At 38.6% G+C, this 16,708-nt stretch overlaps 1 pseudogene; it reads left to right on the top strand.

Annotated features, from left to right (window-relative positions):
* The first annotated feature begins 10,928 nt into the window (after window positions 1-10,928).
* Window positions 10,929-13,572, top strand: LOC129480193 (COP9 signalosome complex subunit 3-like; annotated as a pseudogene).
* The last annotated feature ends 3,136 nt before the right edge of the window (window positions 13,573-16,708 follow it).

Genomic DNA, 16,708 nt, shown 5'->3' with positions numbered 1-16,708 from the left:
CATCTCTAAATACAAAGATCATTCGAATATTGGCCACAAAGTTATCTAGAGATTTATTGTTATTATACTCTGCCTAACAATATTATATTATTTGTAGTGACTTATGTTAACAGCACCTCCTCCCTTTTAAGTTAATAAGCTGCTTCCCTTCTATGTCTATTGTCTACAAACGGGGCAGAATTGAAGGTGCTGGGATTTGCAAAGGGTTTTAGCCTTTAGTATTTATAGCAATAAATACTCCCTTTTGGTATTTCCAAGGCTATTATATGTTACTTTCTTGGTATTCTTTTGGATTGTCTGCACTACAAGTTCTCTCTGTCAAGTAAATAAATTAAAACCAAGGATATCTACATAATTCTGGGAGACACCTGACAGTTTCCATTCACAGAGAGAGAAGAGTATAAATGAGAAAAGGACCTTTTGGAATGATGCTCATTTTACAGATGATTCGAGTGAACGCAGAGAAGTTAAAGTTGCCCATGCTTGTGCAGCTGAGCTATGACTTGACTTCAGGACAGGCTGCTCTTGGTTCTAACAGACACTGTCTCATGAACAGGCAAACCTGTGTGTGTGTGTGTAACTGCGCTATGCATAGAAGGATATGAGGAAAAGAATAGGTTGACATTTTGTAATGATATTAAAAATAAACTGAACCTGTCAAACTTAGCAGAAAAGTAACTTTAATGCAAAGTTACTATTACATTTTTAAGGTGTTTAAAAGGTGAATTTTCAAGTAGCTGGCAATTGTTCTTTTTTTTTTATTATTGTAATTTAAGTTTTAGGGTCCATGTGCACAATGTGCAGGTTTGTTACATATTTATCCATATGCCATGTTGGTGTGCTGCACCCATTAACTCGTCATTTAGCATTAGGTGTCTCCTAATGCTATCCCTCCCCCCTCCCCCCACCCCACAACAGTCCCCGGAGTATGATGTTCCCCTTCCTGTGTCCATGTGTTCTCATTGTTCAATTCCCACCTATGAGTGAGAACATGCGGTGTTTGGTTTTTTGTCCTTGCGATAGTTTCCTGAGAATGATGGTTTCCAGTTTCATCCATGTCCCTACAAAGCACATGAACTCATCATTTTTTTATGGCTGCATAGTATACCATGGTGTATATGTGCCACATTTTCTTAATCCAGTCTATCGTTGTTGGACATTTGGGTTGGTTCCAACTCTTTGCTATTGTGAATAGTGCCGCAATAAACATACGTGTGCATGTGTCTTTATAGCAGCATGATTTATAGTCCTTTGGGTATATACCCAGTAATGAGATGGCTGGGTCAAATGGCATTTCTAGTTCTAGATCCCTGAGGAATCGCCACACTGACTTCCACAATGGTTGAACTAGTTTACAGTCCCACCAACAGTGTAAAAGTGTTCCTATTTCTCCACATCCTCTCCAGCACCTGTTGTTTCCTGACTTTTTAATGATGGCCATTCTAACTGGTGTGAGATGGTATCTCATTGTGGTTTTGATTTGCATTTCTCTGATGGCCAGTGATGATGAGCATTTTTGCATGTGTTTTTTGGCTGCATAAATGTCTTCTTCTGAGAAGTGTCTGTTCATGTCCTTCGCCCACTTTTTGATGGGGTTGTTTGTTTTTTTCTTGTAAATTTGTTTGAGTTCATTGTAGATTCTGGATATTAGCCCTTTGTCAGATGAGTAGGTTGTGAAAATTTTCTCCCATTTTGTAGGTTGCCTGTTCACTCTGATGGTAGTTTCTTTTGCTGTGCAGAAGCTCTTTAGTTTAATTAGATCCCATTCATCAATTTTGGCTTTTGTTGCCATTGCTTTTGGGCAATTGTTCTTATAACGGCAGTGTTACATCTTAGCCTGTTCAGAGGATAAGGTCAGATCTCTGCGTTTTGTGGGTGGATTCAAAGTAGGCGGAGTCGTAGGAAAGAGCTGAGCAGTCCGGGCAGGCCTTCTTGGCCTTTGGGTCTGTTAAGTGAAAGGCTACTTAGTCTCTGTCCTGGAAGAAGTAAACTCTGGAGAAAGCAGACGTTAGGTGTTTGGAAAAATGGGTTCATTCAATTAACAATTATGGAGCACCTACTATGTGCCCTGAAACTTTTATATTCTGGGGAAGGTATTTGTCCTAACTTCTTGTTGGTAAAGACACAATATTTATAGTATGCTAGAAGGTGATAAGTACTATAAGAAAAAAGATAAGGTGCAGATGAGGATGTAGTTTAACATAGATGACTAGACATAAGGTGCAGATGAGGATGTAGTTTAACATAGATGGTTAGAGAAGGTGTTTGGGCTTGAATTGTTTCTCCTCAAAATTTATATGTTGAAATCGCAACTCACAGCACCTCGGACGGAGAAAAGATCTTGACAGAGGTAATGAAATTAAAACGAGGACCTTAGGATGGGCCTTAATCCAGTGTGACTGATGTCCTTATAAATAGGAGAAATTTGGACACAAAAGGGAAGACAATGTGAAGATACAGGACAAACCCCAAGTGAGCATGAAGACAGCCATCTACATGACAAGGAGAGGGGCCTGGAACAGGCCTCACAGGGAGCCAACCTCGATGACACCTTAACTTCGGACTTCTACCCTCCAGAACAATGAGAGCAGATATTTCTGTAGCTTAAGCCACCTGCTTCATGGTACTTTGTGATGGCAGCAGCGCTAGCCGACTCACATGGAGAGCTTCATCATGAAGGCAGCATTTGAGTGAGGACATGAGAGCAGCGGGAGTGCGGGTTATAGAGCTATTTGGAGCAGAGAGCAGTGTCAGCATGAAGAACTCAGGCCAGGCATGTGCTCTGCACATGTCTTCTGCAGGGTGGGTGCGGCTGCAGGGGAGTGAGATAAGGGAAGAAGATGAGATCGGAGAGATAAGGGATGTTGGGAGCCACAGATCCAATGAGGCCTTGCGTGCCATGGTTAGGGCCTTAGCTTTTACTCTGAGCGAGGCAGAAAGATCCTAGAGGGTTTGGGCAGGAGATAGATATAATTTTTACTCAGCAAGATCAATTTGTTTCTATGTTGAAAAACAACTATAGGGAACGGGGCAAATAGAATCAGGGAGTCCATTTGGCAACCCATTGTGACACTTGCATATGGTGATAGCTTGCATCAGGTTAATGAGTGTCCCATAAAAGGGCCATATATGCAAAAAGACCACCAAACACAGAAGGAACAGAGAAGCCAAAGAACTAGGCAGAGAAACTCAGTTTGTTGGTAGAGGGCAATTTATTGGAAAACTTATGAATGGCAGCATGGTCTTGGGCGGCAGCAGGTCGGGTAGATTTCCACACTGTTACCCCCAGACCCAGGGCTCGTATACCATAGAGAGAGGGTGTATGTCCTCTGTATGGACAACTAAGTGCAGCCCTGCAGAACAGGCAAGGATGCCAGGTGTGTCACAGCCTATAATTTGTGCAATAACATCATCAAGGTTGACATGTTCTTACACGAGGGAGAGTAAGTAAAGTAGGAATCAGGAGGCATTCACAGGACTGTGGCAGACTAGCATCCAAGGTGGGGTCACTTTCGTCTCCACGGAGGGTCCGAGAAATGGGAGTATGGTAGAAATATTTTAAAGGTACAAAAGGTAAGATTGTATAATGGTTTGGATGTGAGCTATGAGAAGAAGAGTGATGTCAGGAAAACTCTAATATGTTTTGGCCTGAGAAATTAGAAGGCTGGAATTATTATCCACAGAATTGAGGATCATTGAGGGCAAAACAGGTGCAGGAGGAAAATTAGGGGTTGTGTTTCATTTACAATTGCCATAATAATGCCACGTAACACAGCATTCCAGCATCCCAAAACTGATTCCAAAACTGCGTGACTGCAGAGAAAAGCCATGACTTGCTCTTGACTGAGCTGGTTGGTCTTGGCTGAGTGTGGCTGAGCTCATAGTTCATAACTCTAAGCTGCTGTTTAGGTCCTAGTTACTCCAATGTCTCTTTTACCATCTGTGGACAAGCAGGATAACTGGGGAATGTCTTCATGGAATGTAAAACCACTATGGGAATTTGGAAGACAGGAGCGTCAATTTTTCTTAAGGCCTAGGCTTAGAACTGGCACCCTGCGACTTCCCATCACATCTCATCAGCTAACGAAAGTCATGTGATCAAACCCCAAATCAAGGGGCTGTCACCAGACGAAGGAACTGCAAAGTCCCACGGCTAAGGGCAAGGGCGTATGAGTCTGGAGTTCATGGGAGCAGCTTGGGCTGAAGATATAAATTGAGGTTTCATCAGCATGTAAGTGACATTAAATGCTAAGGGACTAGATAAGATTATCAAATGAGTGAGTGTGATAGACAAGAGGTTCAAGGTCTGATTATCTTGGAACTCAAAATTTATGTGGTCAAGACAATGAGGAAGATCTCATTATATCATTATGTCAAGGGGGAGAAAGTGATCGACTATGTCAAATATTGCATATAAGACAAGTGAGAGAAGAACTATTGGATTTAGTAATGTGAGGGTCATTGGTGACATTGATGAGAGCTGCTTTGTTGGAGTAGCAAGGCAAAGTCTGATCGAAGTGAATTTAAGATAGAACAACATAATTGGTAATAAGTATAAACATTTGCAAGGAATTTTACTACAAAGAGAACAAAAGAAATTATGGGATAGATAAAAAGTAAAGTAGGCTATGAGTTATTTTTGGGAAAGAAAAAAGCATGTTTGTATATAGTGGGAATGATCCAATAAAGAGGGGAAAACCGATGAGATTGGGGATAGCATGAAGTGAGAAGAGAATTGCTGGAGCAACAACCTGAGAGAAGAAGGAATCTCATGCTCAACTTGAGGGCCTGACTCTAGGAGCACAAAGAGTTTATTTAAAACTGGGGGAAGTTCGTTCCCCATAGAACATTTGGCAATGTCTGGAGACATATTTTAATTGTCACAAGTGGGAGTGCTACTGAAATCTGGTGGATAGAGGCCAGACAGGCTGCTAAACATCCTACAAGGCAGAGTACAGCTTCCCCACAATGAGAGGATCCTCCCAACATGGATAGTGCTGAGGCTGAGAAGCCTGACGCACAGCAACATAAGGAAAGAAAAAGGATGTGGGCACTGTCGTCCGTGGGAGTAGAAGTGATGGTGGGAACTTGAGAATCCTTCTTCTCATTGTATGATGGTTAATTTTGCACATCAACTTGGCTAGGCTACACTGCCTGGCTGTTTGGTAAAACACCAGGGGCTGCTGTGATTTTTTTAGATGCGACTAACATTTAAATCAATAGACTGAGTAAGGCAGATTCCTCTTTGTAATGTGGGTGAGCCTCATCCAATTAGTTGAAGGCCCTAAGAGCAAAAATGAGATTTCCCAAAGGAGAAGCAATACTGCTTTAAGATGGCAGCACAGAAACCTTGCCTGAGTTCCAACCTGCACATTTTGGACTTGAGACTGCAGTATCAACTCTTGCCTTAATTCTGTCTGTTTCTATCTATGTATCATCTATCTATCTATCTATCTGTCTATCTATCTATCTATCTATCATCTATCTACCTATCATCTATCTGTGTATCCATCCATCCTTCCACACACACACATATATTTGATTCTGATTCTGTGGAGAACCCTGATTAATGCACCTTGTTTCCATATTTCTCAGAGAAATAGAATGCAAAATCATCAGATAACAGTGAACAGAATGAGGATGTATTGTAGGTTTGAGGGGAGAAGAATAAAAGGGCAAGGGAAGCTCAGCTGACTGCCTGGCTGCATTCAGGGCCAGCTTGAGGTTAATGGTCACGCACTTTAAATGACTCCTCAGGAATAATGTATTTTTGTTTGTTTTGTTTTGTTTTGTTTTGTTTTGTTTTGTTTTTGAGACAACGTCTCCCTCTGTCGCCCAGGCTGGAGTGCAGTGGTAAGATCTTGGCTCACTGCAGCTTCTGCCTCCTGGGTTCAATTGATTCTCCTGCCTCAGCCTCTCGAGTAGCTGGGATTACAGGCATGTGCCACCATGCCCGGCTAATTGTTGTATTTCTAGTAGAGAGAGGGTTTCACCATGTTGTTCAGGCTGGTCTCAAACTCCCGACCTCAGATGATCTGGACTCCAAAAATGCTGGGATTACAGGCATGAGCCACTGTGCCTGGCCAAAGGAAGGTGTGTTTTAATGTGGACCCATTTGGCCTTGGGTAGTCCAGTGGGTCCAGATTGTTTACGTGTACCTATGCTAGGGTGGGGTGAGTGGAAAGATAGATAAGATCTGTTTGGGTTTTGCTAGCACAGTAGCATGAAAAAGAAGGAAGGAGTTGAAAGTGTGGATGAGAGACTGATTACAAAATACCGATCATGTAATTTCAGCTGGGTAATGAGAACAGTTAGAAGAGGGGATTAGATCATGAAAAGGCGAGTTCTTTGTTTTGAGGAGGTGGGAGGATTGTGTTTTCGAGTGGGCATTTTAGAACAATAAATGGTAGGATGCAATGCTTGAAATTTCCATTATGAAGAATGTCATTATACGTAATGACAATCTAGGCTATAAGGATGGAAGGAAGATGCTAAGTTGGTGAGAACAAGTGTACTTGAGAGGAAGTCAAAGAACCAAGTGGTCTGTTTTAGGAAGATTATCTATGTGGATATTGAAATCACCAAGAATAATGAATGTATAGTGTTAGAAAGCAAGTCATTAAGCCAAGAACTAAAATCTCCTGGAAAGGAGAAGAGTGAGCCAAAGGCCAGTAGCTGCCTACAACTCGAAGTGGTAGCAGGTGCTCTGACAATATGTGATTCCAAACCAGATGGTTTTATGGAGGAGACTGGGGAAACCATCTAGAAATGGAGAGGAGGAGCCAGAGGGTCCTCACTGTCATAAGTATGATATTTGAAGGAGAGACACAGCTAGAGTCATGCTTCAGTAGAATCATAGTCCAAACAAACCGTTCTGCCAGCTCCATTTAGAAAAGTCTCAAAAGAAAAAAGGGACTTTAAATGGGTCTAGTTTGGGCCCATTTCTGGCCAGTTATTGTGTCCAGGAAGGTAAGGGCCTGAAATTGACAATATTCACTAGCACCATATTTCTTTTGAGAGAGTTAAACACTAAAGCCATTAAGAATAAAGGAAAAGTAAAACTAAAGCAAGCCAAAGTAACAGGGTACAAAAATATTTTACATAATATAGCCTGTAGTACTCTAATGATTGTAAAAATATCACCAAATTGGTTAACAATACATCATTATGTTTCTTGGGAGTTTAGAAACAAGAAAGAGAAAGAAATGAGCCAATGTACCGAGAATATGAAAAATACTGAATCTAAAGACCGTAAGTCCTAAAGATTTCTTGAATTTCATCTATTATTCTTCTTTTGGCATTCACACATTCTGCTAGACTTTCTTTTAAATTGGCAGAACTCATTACTGAAGACATTCTGAAAGGTGCTGTTTTTATATTTTGGAAGTAGTAAGTTAAGAAGAAGTGTTTTTGTAAAGTAGGCAGTTTTGACTGGTTCCAAATCTACATTACTTAAGTGAAGTACAGTTGAATAGTATTGCTCAGTGGATTTTTTTTAAAAGTTGGTTGGTCAGGTTAGACTATTATCACCTTCCCAAAAGAACTGGGGCTCAAATTCCACTGTACAATTATTCAACTTCCTAGTTCATTTGAATAGGCACATTTAGCTCTTAATAATCAGCTTCTGGATAGAAAGGGGGCAAATTGTAAAAGATGGAAAAATCAAAGTGAATATTTATGATGGAATTTACAATTCAAACTCCTAGAGTGAAACAGGACCAAGAAGAGAGAAAAGAAAAGTTAACAAAAGATGTCAGCTCCTTGACCTAGAACAGAAATCTCAGTATTCATCAGAGGTAAGGTATTATACCACAGGAATCCCTTGATACATTTCTAAATACTTTTTCACCAAAAGTCTTACACTGGAGTCTAGTCTTGGTTCTAATTGAACTAGCTAGTTAACTGGTAACAAGCCACTGACCATCTCTGAGCCTTGCTGAATAAACTTTGTAAACTGACATGAAACATTAATTAAAGCTCTTATTTTGAAACTCTACTACTGGTTAAATATGTGTACATATATGCATCTATATGTATATATTTATAATTCTTGTATGGGCTTATGTTCTCATGTCTTCAGGGTATGTATCTGGGATTGAAACACTGGGTCACATGGTGATTCTATGTCTAACATTTTGAGGAACTGCCGACATGTTTCCAAAGTGGGGGCACCATTTTATATTCTCAACAAGGAATGAGAATTCCAATTTCTACACATTCTTGTCAACATTTGTTACTGTATTTGACATGAGCTGGTGATATTTTTTAAAATTTTTTTTTTTTTTTTTTTTGTGACGGAGTCTCTCTCTGTCGCGCAGGCTGGAGTGCAGTGGCGCAATCTCGGCTCACTGCAAGCTCCGCCTCCCGGGTTCACGCCATTCTCCTGCCTCAGCCTCTCCGAGTAGCTGGGACTACAGGCGCCCGCCACCACGCCCGGCTAATTTTTTTGTATTTTTAGTAGAGACGGGGTTTCACCGTGGTCTCGATTTCCTGACCTCGTGATCCGCCCGCCTCAGCCTCCCAAAGTGCTGGAATTACAAGCGTGAGCCACCGCACCCGGCCTTTTTAAAATTTTTATTTACAGTCTATATATGCTTATTGTGTAGCCTTAGACTACATGCTTGGCCTCTCTGCGTTTATGTTTTTTCATTTGTATCTGTACAGGCTTTTCTTGAGGATTATATACAACTGTATACGGTTTCTGCCACCCATAGCTACTTAAAACTAGAAACTATCAATAGATTTATTCTCTGTCTAGTTTCATATTCTTTGGGGCCTTAAATGTTATCGCACATTGTGAAGATTCTTAATTATCTGAATTTTCCATTCTTCACTGTCAGGCCTATAGCCACAGGAGGAGAGACACCATATACATTTTTACTATTGAGCTCTGTATCATTATCCCTATATTGTGGGCACTAAATAATTGAGAGTGTGAACTTATAGGGAAAAATTTTGACTCACGTATAGAAATGAGTCTTATCAAGGACTTCTCAAAAAAGTGTGCTATGAAAATGGTAGGTTACCCTTCTCTAGCAATGAATTACTACCTTTGAAGAGACGTGCTCTTATAATATCAGTGAGAGATTTCTCCAGGTAGATCAGGATTTCCTGTCAACTGTGTAAGAGACCATCTTTAACTAGGTTCGCCATCATTTCTGGTGGAAAAATGTGGAAGGCCCTCATGACCTTGTATTACGTTGCCTTCCAAATTCAATGATGTTGGTCAAAGCACAGAAATTGGATTGGTAACCAACTGCCAGGCTCATGATTGTATATTTAAATAAGTGGTGATAACTTTAAAATAAACATAAGTATTACTACATACAATTTAAGTATTATAATCTGATGTAATTTAAATAAACTTAAATCATTGTATTTTCAAACTGCAAGGTAATTTTTATTGCATTTTCTGAGTAACGTTTTTAGCAGTTTTATTAGTGCATAATTGACATGCCATAAAATCAACACTTGAAGTTTACAAACAAGTGGTTTTTGGTATATTCATAGAATTGTGCAGCATGATCACAATCCAAGTTTGGAAAACTTTTGTTAACTCAAAAATAAATCCTATCATCATTAGCATTCACCCATAATCCTTCTTCCCTACAGTCTTCAGCCCTAGACATTAGGGCTAGTGTGCTTTCTGTCTTTATAAACTTGCCTTTCTGAATACTCTGAATACTTTATATAAATATGTGGCTTTTGTGACTGGCTTCTTTCACTTAGTGTAATGTTTTCAAGGTCCATCCCTGTTGTAGCATGTATCAGTATTTTTATTCCTTTTATATTCATTTATTTGATTCGAATAATAATCCATCATATGAGCAGACCACATTTATTTATCCACACATCAGTTTAAGGACATTTGTGCTGTTTCCACTTTTTGCTATTTTGGATAACACTGCTATGAACATTGCTGTACAAACTTTTGTATGGACATATGTATTCATTTCTCTTGGGTATATACCCGGGATTGAAATGCTAGGTAGGTCATATGGTAACTCTGGGTTTAACATTTTGAGGAACTGCCAAAATGTTTCCAAAGCAGGTGGACTATTTTATATTCTCAGCAAGGAATGGGAAGTCGAGTTTCTCTACGTCCTTGTTAACACACGTTGTTGTCTGTTTCTTTCATTATAATCTCCCTAGTGAGGGTGGATTGGTATTTCATTGTGTTTCTGAGTTGCGTTTTTCTAATGACTAATGATGTTGAACATCTTTTTATGTGTTTATTGGCCATTTGTGTATCTACTTTGTAGAAATGTCTGTTCAGGTTCTACACTCATTTTTTAATTGGATTATTTGTCTTTTTGTTATGGAGCTGTAAGAGTTCTTTACATAGTGTAGGTAAATACAAGTTCATTGTCAGATATATGAGTTTTCAAATACTTTTTTCCCATTCTCTGGATTGTCTTTTCATTTTCTTGATGGTATCAAGAAATTTTTGAATTTTTAAAATTTTTAAATTTTAATGTAGTCCAATTTATATTTGTTGCTGTTGTTGCTTGTGCTTTTGGGGTGCTCTCATATTTAGGGCTATGGTATATTTTGAGTTAATGTTTACAAACAGGATGAGCAAGGGGGTCCCAATTTATTCTTCTGCCTGTATCTATTCAGTTGTCCCAGAACCATTTGGTGAACACTGTTTTTTCCCCATTGATTGATTTTGGGCACTGTTGTCAAAGTCAACAAACTGTAAATGTATGAGTTTATTTGTGAACTCACAATTCTATTCAACTGATCTACAGGTTTATCTTTTTGCCAGTGCCACACAATCTGGATTATTGTCTCGGTCCCTTGCAAATCAGCTTATCCACTCCTGGAAAAATGTTTGAATCTCTTTGCTAAATTGCTGCAGTCCTTCCTCCCAGAGTGGCCACCTAGTCCTGCCCAAGCTGCCTCTACCACTTGGGTTGTATCAGGAAATGATGACTGCCCCAAAGCAATATGTGACCAGTGAACCACAGCTCTCAACTCAAGGGCAAATGACTCAGCTTTGTGAACTGATTGACTGGAGTAGAGAATTCCTTGCAAAGAACTGACATCATCTGGGTATTGTGCTTGGGGCTCCTGATGTACAGGAACACCTTTTGAGGGTTCTTGCTGCTTTGTTTGTGAGGTCTTCTATGCCTACTGTTCCTGACGTGGAAACACTATTCTCACAGGTTTCACTTTTCATCAGTACTTAGGATGGGCTTTGCCATCAGTTAACTAACGCATTTGTGGAAAGAAAACAGCCCCTGGGAGGAATCGGCATTCTTAAAGGAGCTATAACAAGTTGCAGATGAATACAAACCAGCTGACCTGAATACATGCTGATTTCTGCCAGCTTTGTTTGCAGGCAAAATGCTTTAAGCCTGCCCTTCCAGCTCTTGACATGGCTATGATGGATATCTGTAAAGAGAATGGAGCTGTATTAATCATATTTTCTACTTTCTGTGTTTTACGATGCTTTGACATATTTGGAGCCTTATGGCCCTGGGGGCGGGGGACTGCTAATTAGCTAATTTCCTAGAGATGGCTAACAAGTTTCCTATGAGCACAGCTTTGATATGCAAGCCAACCAATTCCAAGTACACACCCACATCCGCTTTCCTTCATCAGGCTCCTGCAGTACAGGGCATTCTCCTCCTGCCCTAAACCACCCCAGGGCAGGGTGCCAGATAACTAGGGATGACCCTCATGTCCTAGAGTCTGCTGAAATTATTCTAACAAGCCAGTCCTACCCCCGCTCAGCTTTTCTACCCTACCTTGATCATTTACTGCCTCAACAAAGACAGTATTGGCTCTGGTCCATACTTTCCCCTCCCCTTCTCCCTCCTGACTGTCCCTGCGCCTCCTCTTGCGGCCCTCAGTGTGTCCTGCCCCTCTCTTGGGAACCATGAGTGACAAAGTATCTTTTCTATTTATTATTTATTTATTTATTTATTTATTTATTTATTTATTGAGATGGAGTCCTGTTCTGTCGCCCAGGCTGGAGTGCAGTGGCGCGATCTTGGCTCACTGCAACCTCCGCCTCCCAGACTCAAGGAATTCTCCTGCCTCAGCCTCCTGAGTAGCTGGGATTACAGGCGCGTGCCACCACATCTGACTAATTTTTGTATTTTTTTAATAGATACGGGTTTCACCATGTTGGCCAGGCTGGTCTCGAACTCCTGACCTCTGGAGTGATCTGCCCTCCTTGGCCTCTCAAAGTGCTGGGATTACAGGCATGAGCCACCTCGCCCAGTCCCAACTATCTTTTCAATGGTAGTTGACTCCTGATCTATTGGCATTACCATACCTGAATTAAAGACAAAATCCTAGGCACATTGTAAAATAGGAAACGATGATGCAAAGCACTGTTTATGTTACTCCTCTAATGGAGGGATGAGCTGCACTGGCTGAAGAGCACTTTACCTTCTGAAAAAGCTGAACCCACTCTTGCCATGTCAGGTCGTTACATCATGTTGGATTGAAATCATAAGTTTGTTGCCCCATGAGTATGGCAAATCAATACATAGATACACCCAGTTGCAGCAGAGAAAGAGGTTTAATTGTAGGGCTGCCAAATGAGGAGATGGGAGGAAACCTCAAAATTTGTCTCCCTGTGTAGTTTGGTACTAGGAATTTTAAGAGTTTTGGCATGGGCTGGAGTGTGGAGATCACTGATTGGCTGAATTGTGCAGGGTGAAGTCATGGGGCCAGGAGATGAAGAAACCATATTCTCATGCTCATTCAGGTCTTCTGTGGGGCCTTGAAGCTGGTTAACCTCTATTGTCCTGCTGGAAGTCAGGATCTGCTTAAGCAACTCTTAAGCAAAAGCTTTACGATTCCAATGTCAGAGATCCTGTCTTAAGCAAAAGCCCTATGATTCTAAGGTCATAAATCCTACCGATAGGAACAGTGGGGATGCAAGTGGTCAGTACCCAGTGCAACGGGAGTTTCGGTTTCAAGGAAATGGGTCAAAGGGGCAGCCTGATAAATGCTTAATTATAACTACATTTCTGTCGAGAATTCTTGATAACTCTGTGAGGATGACTTCAAAATCATGTAAAAAGTTGATGATAGTTTTTTTGATATTACTTGTCAGAGTACAATAGCTACCAAATATAGATCTCAATTTACTGGTAGATTCATTAAGCTCCTTAGCAATGCATAGTATGAGTTAGCCCAAGTCTATTCAACCAGTAATCTCTCAGAACTCCAAAATCTGAACCTGGTAAACAAGCACAGTGAAATTATTACTTATGATAACAAAAAAAGGCTGGTGAAGCAACGCTTGTTATCTCTTTATAAGAACAACACTCAATGGCTTACAAAGACTTTTTAGCTCTATCCTTACAAGGTATGGCAAAACATGTGCAGATAGCTAGACCTTAAAAGGCAGAAAAATATGTCAAAGCATGATAGAAGATGGCAAAATTTTTGCAAGTATTAAGCAAAAGAATGGTATAGTTAGTTTTTATAATGACCCTGAAAATTATAATATATAACCCAGCCACGCTTCATAACACTGATCGGGAGATGCTGAAACAGAAAGCACTTTATAAGCAGCTGAAAGCCATGGACCAAGAGACTGCAGTGTAACAAGGATATGAGGTCACAAGAAGAGGATTCTGTAAACGTCTCGTTACAACTGAAGCTAACAGACATCCTGAGATGTCACAATTGAAACAAATAAATACAAGATGTGATTATCTATTGAAAAATTGAGTCTTTTATTAAGAAACATTCTCACCAAGAAAACTCCAGATATAAATGGATCAACTGTGAATTTTTCCAAATATTTAGGAAAGAAATAACCTCAGCCTTATAGAAACTGTCCCAAAGAATAAAAAAAGAAAAAAATTCTTCCGAACTACTATTATGAGGCAAACATCAGTTGATACCCAACCTTAAGGAGAACATGATAAGTAAAGAAAATTATAGCCCAGTATCTCTCTTAAACATAGATAAAAAATTCTTAAGCAAAACATAAATGAATAATTTAATAGTGATATATAAAAAGAATAATTACATTACAACCTAGTGAAATTTATATTGAAAATACACAGTGGTTTAACATTTAAATATCAATAAATATGACGTCATACTAACAAATAATAAGAAAATCATATAATCATAGATGCTAAAACAGTATTTAATCAAATTCAGCACTCACTTGTGATTTAAAAAAAACACAAAATTCTTAACTATAAATCAAAGTAAATTTCTTGATATCTTACTTTCATTTATTTCCCACCATCAATCCATCACAAAGTCTTGCTAATTTTATCTTCACAATATGTTTCAAATGTCTCTACCTCCCTCCATCTCCACTGCCACTTCCCGTCATAATTCAGGCCCCATTACTACGTCCATCTACTATAACCATAGCTCCTCAACTGGTCTGCTAGATTCAATCCACAGTCCTTTAAAAAACAATCACAATGAGCTCTGTAGAATGTAAATTGGATGTTGTCATTTTTCCTTACAAAACTTTTTTGAAATCTTTCCATTTCCCTGAGGAGGAACATGGGCAAGTTTGATCTGTTCCTTGTCTATATATTCAGTTCATCTGCGGATATTCCATCTGTTTTTGTTTAAGCTGTAGTCATACTGATTTCTTCAGACACACAGATCTCTACACATGACCAGGAGTTTCACAGATTACCTCGCCTCTGCCTTTGACTGGGTTAGAAAAAGAATCTTTAATGGGCCCCCTTGCATCTGAGAGCTCTTAAAACCATACTTTGCTATCTTGAGTTCACATGATATAACCTCTTGGGCTACAAAGTAATTCAGAGCATAATCTCCAAAAGGATTCCTGCAATGAACTCAGTAATTTATTTTTCTTAAACTATAAAACATATAGTAGTTAAAAGATATTAAATACATAAAATTAGAAAAGAGAAAAAAATCCATAATTCAATTTTCAAAGAAAGTATTATTAACATTGTTGAATAGAGTTTTATACTGTATTTTTATGTAATTTAATTTTAAATATTTTTCCAGATTATTGTAGCCATTTTAATGAGTCCACATTATTCAATCATGTGGCTATATCACAAGTAATTATTTCCTTTCTGATGGAGAATTAGGCTTTGATTCCTTTCTATATAAATAATATTTTCTATATAAATAATATTTACACTGTTTTCTGTAAAGCATTTTCTGAATTTTGAGTTACTTCCTTAAATTTTTCTACTTATGTAATTATTAGGTCAAAAAATATGCACAATTTTGGAATGATTACTACATAATGCCCAATTACTATCTAAAGGATAATGCTACTGCCCACTTCTCAAGAAGAATATGACCATGCCCATTTTTTTTTGCTCTTCCTAAGAATGGATTTTCTTAATTTTTAAAATATTTTCTAATTGGACAACAGAAAATTATGTCTCAATTTAAAGAAAAACTTCTATTGACTTTATTACAAGTATTTTCTATAAAGGTTTGTGCTTGAGTTGCATTTCTTACATGTATTTTATTTATTTTGCCATTACAAGAAAATTGTCTTTAGTTAAAAAATTTTCAGTTTGCTTAAAGTTATCAGCAGCTAAGTCACACAGTCCAAATGTATAGACTAATAAACAATGAATACAATCCTTTACGAAGAAAAGAACAAGGTTTTAGTTTTCCATGAAAAGTACTTGAAATGACATTTGAAATATTCATGGAGTAGCTCATGGAAATTAATAATTTCTTAATGTTTATCGTTTACTACCCCCTGCAAAGCACGATGTTAGGCATAGTTAAAAGCACAAAGTTACTAAAGCATGATATCTGCTCTGTTTTGGGGAAAGGTTGCTGATAAAATTGTTAATTAGCAGTTTATCAAGATATCCATGTCATTGTGTGTTGTAGAATGCCCATGGGCCAAATGTAAATTATTCATAAATTAATACAGGAAAAGCAAAAGCTAGATCAGCAAGTTGAAGGTCACATTTACCCAATCGACTAAAATGCTAATTCAACCCGTAACTATTAAAGATGAATATAAATAAGCATTTCTAAACAAAAATACACATTAAAACTTACCTTTATTAGCTTAATCAGACTTGCATATTAAATGTATGAAACTATTAAATGTTAGTCTTGATTTCTCTTTTATAAATCTAAAATTTATCTGGTAAAACCTTCATGATACAGTATAAATGAACAGGATTTCAGCTCATCGTAAATAATACAAAAGGAGAATGAAGAAAACAAGGGTCATTGTTCTGCACCTTGCATATGAACTCTCTAAATGCTGTTCTATTTGTATCATTTCTTTAAAAAAAAAAAATCCCAACTTTTATTTTAGATTCAGAGGTACCCGTGCAGGTTTGTTACATGCTATATTGCATGATGTTGAGGTTTGGGATATGAATGATCTCATCACTCAGAGAATGAGGATAGTACCAAATCATTAGTGTTTCAACCCTTGTCCCCTCCTTCTTCCCTTCATTAGTCCCCAGTGTCCATGAGTAACCCAATGTTTAGTTCCCACTTGTAAGTGAGAACATGTGGTATTTGGTTTTCTCATCATTTCTAGATATAATTTCAACATTTTTAAAATTCATGTTAGCACACACAGTTCCATGGATGGCACTGTGGAATCCTCACAGAATTTATGTTCCATCTATAATAAACAGAACAAAGACATTGTTCTTATTCACAAAGGTTAACTTACAGTTTCTTGGCAAACAACTTAATATGTCTGGATAACAATGCAGATGATCTGTTGCTCTTGGTTATT

The sequence above is a fragment of the Symphalangus syndactylus genome, chromosome 4 (assembly GCF_028878055.3).
Source record: "Symphalangus syndactylus isolate Jambi chromosome 4, NHGRI_mSymSyn1-v2.1_pri, whole genome shotgun sequence".
Taxonomy (NCBI): domain Eukaryota; kingdom Metazoa; phylum Chordata; class Mammalia; order Primates; family Hylobatidae; genus Symphalangus; species Symphalangus syndactylus.
This window is presented reverse-complemented; position numbering and strand designations above follow the sequence as displayed.